The sequence below is a fragment of the Nesoenas mayeri genome, assembly GCF_963082525.1.
Source record: "Nesoenas mayeri genome assembly, chromosome: 6".
Lineage (NCBI taxonomy): Eukaryota > Metazoa > Chordata > Aves > Columbiformes > Columbidae > Nesoenas > Nesoenas mayeri.
The window spans coordinates 27,705,935-27,716,002 of NC_137545.1; positions in this window are offsets into that span (position 1 = coordinate 27,705,935).

The following is a 10,068-nucleotide window of genomic DNA, read 5'->3' on the forward strand; positions in this document are numbered from 1 at the left end:
GCGGGCGGGCGCCTTTGGGGCAGGGGCGGCGGGGCTCGGCGCTGCTCTCTGCCCGCTTTGTTTGTTGTGGGTTGTTTGCTTGTTTGTGTTTTCCCCTCTCCTCCCTCTCACTGGCTCCCTGCGCGCCGGGGCTCGGCTCGCCGGGGCGGCTCTGCCATCCTCCCGGGATGCCCCCCCCGCCTCCCGCCGCCCCGGCGCCCGCCGAGCCCGGCGAGGGCTGCGCGCCCCCCGCCCTGCCCGCCGCCGCCCCGCCGCGCTCAGCCCCCCGGCTCAGTCCCCCATGGCGGGACGCGCCGGGGGGCCGGGGTGACCCTCGGTCTGCGGGGCGCGCTCCCCCGCCGCTCCCCAGGGCGCCCCGGGGCTCCGGGGCCGCGGCGGGCGTGGGCAGGGCTCACCGGGCGAGCGGCGCTGCGGCTCCCGCGGGGCCCGCAAGCACATGGGGAATCGCGGCCCCTTCGCCGCCCTCAACCGCCCGTGTCGCCTGGCCGCCGGCGGAGCAGGCAGGGTCGCGGCCGGAGCGCCCCGGGAGCGCTGGGCGCGGAGCGGCGGCGGCGGCGGCTCTGCCTGGGATCGCGCTGCGCCGAGCATTACTCAGCGCCCGGAGCCCGAGTCCCGACACGTCCAGACAGGAGCCCGCGGGGGAAGGACGGGGCAGAGGGTGGCAGCGGGGCGGGGAGCCGGCGTGTCGCACGCAGCCTGCCGGGGAGGGAGCGGGCGGCGGGAGGGAGAGCGCCGGCCCGGGGGGAGCGGGCACGGCCGGCGGGGGAGTGGGCGCGGGGAGCAGGGGGGTGCGCGGCGTGGGGTGGGCACGTCTTGGGGGAGTGCGCATGGGGAGCAGGGGGTTGAGGGAGTGAGCACGACGTGGGGAGTGTGCACAGGGAGTAGGGGAAGTATGCACGGTGCGGAGTGAGTGTGCACAACCTGGAGAAGTGTGTGGTGGGTGTGCACAGCATGGAGGAGCATACACGGGGAGTAGGGTAAGTGTGCGTGGCGTGGGATGAGTGTCTGCGGCACGGGAATTGAGTGGGGGGTGCTGAGAGTAACGTGTCATGGGGGCAAGTGTGCACAGTGTGGGGAACTGTGTGGGGTGTGAGGTGGATGTGTACGGAGTGGGAAAATATTCATGGGGCGTGAGATTGTACAGTGTGTGAGAGTGTGTACAGGGCATGGGACAAGGTGCTGTGGGCATGTTGTGAGTCTGCACAACACAGGTAAGTGTGCGTGGCACAGGATAACTATACACAAGGTGTGAGTGAATGTGCACAGCGTGAGTGTGCTCAAAGTGTGGGTGGTTGCACAGGGAGTGAGGTGATTGTGCACGGCATGAGTGAGCGTGCACAGCATATGTGAGTGTGGAGGACTGCGCAACGCTCAGTGAGTATGCACTGCATGGGCAAGTGTGCATGTCAGGGGTGAGTGCATGCATCAGGTGTGGGGGGAGTGTGTGTGCAGTATGGGTAAGCGTGGACAGTTTGAACTGAGTGTGCTTGGGGCATAGGGTGAATGCACAGGATGTAGGATGAGTGTGTATGGCATGGGTAAGTGTGCACAGGGTATGGAGAGTGTGCATGGTGTGGGATGTGTGTGGAGTGAGTGTGCATGCTGAGACTAAATACATGAGGCATGGAGTGAGTGTACACGGGGAGAAGGATGTGTGTAGTGTGGGATACATGGGGAGTATGAGGAGTGGGGATGAGTGTGCCCATGGTGGGAAGTGTGCACAGGATGCTGGGGGTGCACAAGGCTATCAGAATATGTGCATGGGGACTGGGGGTGCCTGACACAAGCTTGCAGGGTTTGCAGGAGGGTGTCTGCGCAGGTGTGAGGCATGTGGGCACCTGGCTATGTGCATGGGGGTGTGAGCTTAAATGGCACATGCTGGAGAGTGACCCTGTGGGCACAGAGCGTGGCCATGTACAGCCCATGAAGGCAGCAGGCCCTTTTTGGGCTCCCTCAGCACAGTGCTGGGGCCAGGAAAGCAGCACTGCAAGGCTCCTCCTTTGGAGGAGCTGTGGCTGTGGCTGTCTTCCCTCAATGGGGCTACTTAGCACTCTATGCCTCAGTTTCCCCATGAGCCCTCCTGGGCTGGGCACCTAAGTTGTGCCTGTCTCCTTGGGGCCATTATGCCAACACTCGGATACCCCTTTCCCTCCTGGGGTCCATCTGGGCAGGGGCTCTCCCATCTGGGAGTTGTGCAGTGGCCTTGCAGGCTGTCCCTGTGTCCTGCTACTGCTCTCTTGGGGACAGGAGTTTGGCCCTGGGAAAGCTTGGGGTAATTCAGTGAACACCATCTGCTTCAATGCAGCCCCTTCCTGGGCATGGGGACACTTGGTGTCCCCTGAGTTTGGATTCCCAAGCTCAGGCTACAGGGTCTCCTCTTGGGTGCTGGTGGCTGGGGGGTGGCAGGCAGTGCCCCCACAGCTTGCCAGTGTCCCCAGCCACCATGGCCCACGCCACACTGGCATCCACACCGTAAACAGCCAGGCAGCAGCTGGCAAAGCACTCTTCCCCCCCGGCGGGCACCACGCGTCTCCGCACCGGCACAGCAGCACTGGCGGAGGCTGCCAGCACCACTTGCGTGTCGGTTCCTGTTTGCACTGGGGAGGAAAATGCGTTTCCTTTGGGAAATGAGTTGTAATCTGGGGTTGGGCCCAAAGGCTATGCTGTGCCCCCTGGGAACTCTGGTTGCAGGGAAGTAGCATACTTGCTGAGGTCCCTTTTGCAGTCCTGGCGATGCTGGCTGTTCTTTTGCCCCTGGCTCCACTCCAGAGCTGTGGGCAGGAGGGAAAACTGGCATGGGGCTGGCACCTACCCTGCAACTTCCCTGCCCACACGGCTTGCCAGGAGGAGGGTTGCAGACCCCTTATGTCACTGAGTCCACAGAGAGGTCCCTTGCACAGCATCCCCTCAGCATCACTGCTCCCATAGCTGCTGCCCTCCTGAATCCCCCCCAGCACCCAGGAGGCAACATGGGAGACCCCACAGGAGTTTGGTAATGATGTTGGGACCCACCCCAGCCACCCTGTCACCTTAGGATGCTTGTGCCCTTGCTGCAGACTTTGGCTGATGGGAGGTGCAGTGTTAGGGCTGGGCAGAGAACACCAGTGGACTTGGAGGCATGATACTCACTGGACTCTGATGTAGGGGCCACTGCTCCTGCCCTCCCCACCTCCTCCCACCAAGACCTGGGTCCTGTGCTCCGTTTCCTCTCTGCCCCCTGGCACAGGTTGGCTGGACCCCCTTTGGCAGGCAGAAGGGAGGCAGGGGAGCAGTCCACTGTGCCAAGCAGCACCCTGTCTCAGGTGTCCCCAGCAGGTCCTTACCACCCCCTGCTTTCTCAGGCCACTCCAGGGCTTACACCCAGGCAAGTGCTGCTCTTGGCCTGGTGCTCTGGTGGCTCCTTTTTGGGGTCCCCTGGCAAGAGCAGGGCTCCTTCCCACTAGAAGGACACTCCTGAAGCTCTGGGGACCCTGACATCCAGGCTCCGAGACCTCAGATGTTCGTGTGTTCTTTAGAATCCTCCACACAAATAAATGCCAAGGCAAATCAGAAGGGAAATGCTTTCATCCTCCTCCAGCCCGTAATGACATAATCACTTCCAAGACCGAGTGTCTCACTCGCACACTCCTGCTGACTTGGGGAGAAGGCTGCGTCCCACCGTCTCAGCACTCACAGCAAGGGCAGGCAGGGAGGGACCTGTTTCCTCATGTCCCAGCAATGTCTTGGGGCTGAAGAAGAGCCAGGTGAGCCCTTTGCTTGAGCCTTTCTTCTGCGTCACACCAGCAAAGCCCATAAGCACAAGATTAAGCATCTGTTGCGGCTCAGGGAACTGGGAGCCTATGGGACAGGATCTGGCCCCTCTGAGCAGGGCTGGGTGCTGGCAGGCAGGTCTGGCTGAGGATCCATCCTTCTTCCTTTCCATCCTCCCCTCCATTCTTCTATCCCTCTGTCCTTCCAACCACCTCTTTCTGTCCCTCCATCCCTCTTGCCATTCCCCCATCTCTACACACCACAGCCTCCTGCCCAGCACCCAGGCTGCCTGCACTTTCCCTGCTCCTTTTCCCTTCCATCAAGCAGGAGCAAGTTTTGTCAGCACCTCACACTACAGGCTTCACATCACAAGAATTGTGGATGGCTCTTCTGTTGTCATCTCCATCAGGACCCCTTTCCAACACGTCTCCACACAGCCCATGGCTCACTGGTTCTATTCCCCTTACACCTCATGGCAAGTGCCCTCCTTTAGCCCCTCTGCCATGGGATAACCAGCCTACAAGCCCTGTGCCCTGGACAATCATGCAACAGTTTTCATAGGCACTGGATGGTCTCTGGCATCTCCTTGAAGCAGTGGGTCATCTCTCTGGGGCTTTGGGTTGTCCAAGAATGACCCTCTAGATGCCCATGTCAGGGAAAGGTGGGTGTTGAGATCTTGGTGCTGCATCATTCTGCTCTCACTTGATTTTATGGACTGGCTGCAGGCCCACGGATGGGTCTGGGGGTCAGCGTAGGGAGACAACCTGCCTGTACCAGCTGAGCACAGTCCTGGTCCTGCCACAGCCTTGGAGGGGGCTGATGGCCCCTGGGACCACCAGGTCAAGCCAGTCTGTGCAGGATAGGGAAGCTCTGCCAACACAAAGTGGGGGTGAAGGAGTGCAGGGGGAAGCTCTTGGCCACCCAGAGCATGGTGGAGTGAGAGGATAGGCAGAGATGCAGAAGCACCAGGACACAGACCCGGTCTGATGCTACCAGGACCTGAAGGCCAGAGAGGAAGAATGCTGGCAGCTGCATGGCTTGCAGTCTGTGCCAGGGCATGCAATCCAGTCAGGAGGAGGAAGAAGTTCACTGGGAGCCCATGCAGCCAGCCACGCACCCAGCCTTTGCTGTCCTGCACCGTGGCTCTCCTCAGTCCTCTACCCAGCAGCACCCATGGGACTGGAGCAACGACCGTGTGAGTCAGGGCTGGGCGTGGGGTCAGCGCGACCCTGCCTTTTGCACCGGTGTTAGTCACCGTGCCAAGCTGCCCCAGCCCGGCAGCCCTGGAGCCCCCAGCATCGCTGCCCTCTCGCTGGTTCACACCCTGCAACCTGCCCGAGTCTGCTCACTGTGACTCAGGAGCCAACCACACGGCCACCTGGCCGGCCCATCCAGTCCTCCTGGCTGCCCGGGGCTGGGGCGCTGGCAGGGCCCGGGGCAGCGGGTGCACGCCAGCCCCAGCACTGGTGCTCAGCCACGTTGCCCCTCACGTCAGGGCGGAGAGGCAGGATCCGGCTGCCTCTGGCTGTCCCAGCAGCATCTCTGCAGTGAGGCAGAGCTCCCCTCCTCATCCTCCTCTTGGCACCTGGCACTGGGTGCCACAGTGACAGCAGGTTGCAGGCAAGGGGTTGGAGCCCCACTACAGGCACCACCCCACAGGAGCCTTGAATGCTGGAGCTGATGCAGGCCCCCACCCTCGCTGCCTCCCCAAACCACAGAGACTGGCCATGCAGGGGGACAGTCTGTGGCAGAGCAGCCTCCATGCCGTTTTGGGTGCTGGTATGACCAGAATGGGAGACCCCAGCCCTTATACTGTCCCTGGCAAGGCGAGTGCATCCCCAAAGGGTCAAACCACCTGCTTGGACTCACCAAGTGTGTCAGTGTGGCACCGTCCCAGGCACCTCTCCTCTGCGGGGAGGGATGCACAGTCCTGGGGACAGCTGGAGGCTACTGGTCCCCATGCAGGGAGCCACCTCAGCAGCCCCTTCTTCCACAGCTCCCCATTCTGGGGAGATGGAGGATTACAGAGCCCTCACATTTGCAGGCAGCGACCCCAAACAGCACATCTGGGGGTCCCTTGTGCACCCTATCTCCTGCCCATTGAAGGCTCGTGCACACTGTCTGCATCCTGGATTGGGTGCTCTGTGTCCCAGCACATCCACTTGCCTGGGTGCTTGGAGATGCTGCAGCAGGGCTGGCCTGGACACCCCCCCAAGCACCCCATCTCGCCCTGACCAGACCCAGCATACACCAGAGAGTCCTGGGAACAGGGCAGAATGTGGAGCAGCAGGCTGGGGTGGGTCAGCAGAGCCCTCACGGTGGGCAGGGATGAGCCCGACCCTCCTGGGCAGGTCAAGGTGGCTGCATGGGTGACATCTGTCACTGGGAACTGGAGGGGGGACAGAGGAGGCCAGCTGCAGGCAGCTCTGCAGAGAAGCAGCAGAGCTTGGGGAGGGAGGGTTAGAGGCTCCTGGGTGAGCAAGGCTGGGAGGCAGGAGCCCTGGCTGGGACCCAGTTCTGCCAGCTGGGCAGCCCTCTGCTCAGCACCCAGCAACAAGCAGGCAGAGGGACCACCACCACGAGAAAGGGGTTTGTTGGAGGTTTCAGGTGCTGCTCTCCGAGCCTTCCCTCGGCTGAGCTGTTATCTGAGTTTCTCAGCCTCCCCTTCATAGGCCTATCTGCATGACTCCAAACCTTCCTTAAAAGCTTGGGTTTTTTTGTCAAAAACATTCTATTTTTGGTCTCAGTCCAGAGGGTTTTATTTTTCAAGTTTGATTTAATTAATCTGTCCAGCTGTTCTCAACTTGGGCAATTGAAGGGAGAATCATGCTCTTCCTATTTACAAAAAAAAAAAAAAAGCCATTAATGTTGCAGAGGTTTGACATTCTTTCTTTCTTTCTTTCTTTTTTTTTTTTTTTTTAAACCAAAATATTGTAAACTTCCTTTTTTTCCCTTGGGAAGATCCTGCAAGTTTTGCAATGTAAACTGCCCAGCATCAGCGATCTGGGCTACACACGCACATGTACAACTACATCCCCCAACTCCACCTACACATGGCACTCACATGGCCACCCTTGTGCACCCCTGGTGCACACCACCCCCTCAGAGCTGGGTTCTGTCTCAGCACTGCCCGCAAGAGCATGGGACCGAGAGTTTAGGGGGAGAATGGGCATCCATACATACTCACATGCACACTCCCGTGCGCTTTCTCCTAATTCAGTCACATGCACACGCATATGCATACCCTCCTCTGCACACAAGTGCCCATGTACAGCTCCCCAAGTACAGCCGCTCGCACACCCCCAGGAACCTCCACGAACCCCCGTGCACACCGACGTTCGTGCAGCCTCATGCACATCCCCCATGCCCATCCCTATATACACACACACACATACACACACACCCTCCCGCCATATCCTCCTATACAACCCCATGGAAACTCTCTGGGCAGCTCCATGCCCTCCCATGAACACCCCATACACCGCTGCCCATGCACTTTCCCCTGCTCCCCGGACACGGCCAAGCCCTCCCTCATACCCCCCCCCCGCAGCCTCCCCATGTTCCCCATGCACCCCTCTATTTCCCCCCCCACCGCATCCCCACGCACCCTCTCCGGACACTCCCGTCGTGCCGTGCCGCGGCTCCCCCTGGCGGCCGCCCGGTGCCTCGCCGGCCGCCCCGTCCCGCATCCCAAGTTGCCACGGCGACGGCGGGGATGCTGCCACCCTCCCGGGCTGGGAACTGCGGCCTCTTGAGGGGGCTCAGGGGGTTCCTAGAAGTCTGGAGAGCTGAGAGACTTCTAGGAAGCTGGGAGGGTCCCAGGGCACTGCTGGGGACCTGGGGGTTGCTGGGGGATGAGGGGCTCCTGGGGACTGCTGGGGGCTTCTAGGAGTCTGGAATGGGGTCCTAGTGGATGAAGAGCTCTTGGGGAGCTCCTGAAGAGCTGGGGGCACTGCTAGGAGGCTGGGAGGTATTGCTAGTGGGGCCTGCTGGGTGTTCAGGCCCCTCCAGCCCATCAGGCCAGGTCCAGCCCCTGCCTAGCTACTGACTGGCATCACACACCTGTGCCAGGGCCTCTTGCCCTGGCATCCCCCACTCCCCAGTTAGGTGCGGGGATGCTTGGAGATATCCTGGGGATGAGAGGAGTCACCTCACAATCAGTGTCCGTGTATCTCTCTCCAAGTGACAGTCTCTTGTCCCTTCCCCGACTACATTTTCCAGCCTCTTCCCCTTCCACATTTTTGTCTTTTGTAGTCTCCAGCCTTCAGGAGCTGTAATTTGGGTTGAACAGCCATTGAACCCCTTACAAGAGCTACCTGTCTTTCCCAGGTTTTACCCATGATCCAGATCTTCAGAGCCATGTCCTTGTAGCAAGCAGCATGAAAGCAGTCCTTTATGGGGAAACTGAGGCAGATTCCAGAAAAGGAGGTTGCTGAAGATCAGAGCTGGGATGGATCCAAGAAACATGGCTCCCAGCCCCAGGCTCAGCCTCTGCACTCTGAGAGAATCAGAACACCCCAGTATAACTGGCCTCAGCCTGAGACGGCTCAGAGGGAGAGCACCTGTAACCCAGAGGTTCACATTATCTGTCTGAACTGAACTCCCCTGATAAGTAGCCCAGGGCTTGGGGCATGCTCCAGTGTTTCTAAATCAAAGGGAACTGCTCAGCCTATGAAATGTGTCCCCACATCTCCCAGCATACAGACCTTGCACCTCTGCAGGTCCCCTCTTGCAGGGCCCTCCTGCACCCACACATGTCCCCCCATTCCAGACACACCTGCACAAACACGGTAAGATACGTGCAAACAATCATGCTCGCACACAGGCACACATGGGGTCAGTGTCACCAGCACACACACGCTGGCAGTTTGCCCTGTATTCACTGACATGCATGAAGGCACAGGGGCCAACTTGTTTGCAGCCCACAAAGGGCTCACATGCACAGCGATGCATGTGCACACAAACTCACATGCAGACGTATGGTTGTGAACACGCATAGACATGTTACCTGCGTGCGCACACATGCACACGAAGCTGCTTGTGTGCACAGGTACCTTCACCTGCGCCCACCCAGCCCTGCTCACACCCACCCTTGTGTTCCCGTGGGTGGGTGCATGGCCCAGAGTTCCAGGGAGCCCCATGTACCTCCCCCCTCCCAGTGCCACTCTGGGCAAGCCAGGAGGGAATTTCCAGCTGCAAAGCTGCAGCTGACAGATTTAGAGGCTCCCGCCCCAGTGCTCACTGGGCCAAGTTAATGGTTCACCAGCACCCTGCTTCACCTGCCCATCACTGCTAGCAGCCTGGGGGCAGGTGAGGAGGGACCGGCTGGTGGCATCACCCCGTTGCAGCTCCCCTGGCCTTGCCATGTGCCCAGCACTGCCAGCTCTGCTCCTGCCTGGCAGTACCCCACATGCCCTTGGCTGAGAGCCCCAGTAGCACTTTTACAGAGGAGTGGGAGGGCAAAGCCCCCATGTCCCTTGTTGCTACAGTGTGGAGGGCAGGCACAAGAGCGTGGACATCTCTGCCCAGGCTCTGGCTCTGCTGGCATCCCTGAAGGGCTCCTCTGCACAGCATGGCATTGCCAGATGAGCGGGCACTGCACACACACGTTCCCCTCTGCAGTTACCTCAATTCCCATGCTGGGGAAGCTGGAGAAACCAGTTCCCATGGTCTCCTTGCAGCATGGGAGGGTCCCCCTCAGAGACCTCTGGAGCCTCTGGAGCAGAGGGATAGCAGCCTGCCCTCCTGGGCAGCCAGGTTGCTCCTCACCCTGTGTTTGCCCACACGAGGCAGAGGCTGATCAGGTTACGGATTCATGCCTGGCACCGTGCAGGCCAGGTGAGGCTGCACGTGGCCCATGGCATGCCAAGGAAATATCTCGCATGCCACCAAGCCAGGAGTGCCAGCACAGTGCAGGGCTTCTCTGTGCCAGGTGGGGACTGCAGCAAAGGTGGCTGAAGACAAAGTGAAAAGAATAGAGAACACTTCAAGAAAGTCACAGCCCATCACCATGGTGTCAGGGCAGCAAGCCGTACCTCCTGCATGAGGGGTGAGCAGAGGGAACCATGGACTGCCAGTCACTGTAAATATCCCAGGTCAGGTGGTGGTGGGATACAAACTGGCGTCTCCAAGTGATGGTGGCCATGGATGATGGGAGGAGAGCACTTAGCCAGCCTAGAGGCTGCAGAGCAGGACAGTAGAGCACTTGCCCACATTCCCACTCATCTCCTGGCTCTACAACCACAGAGAAAAGCAAAGAGCTGATGAAAAATGAGCTGGGCTCTGCCACGGATCCCCATGCAATCAGCACAAACAGGA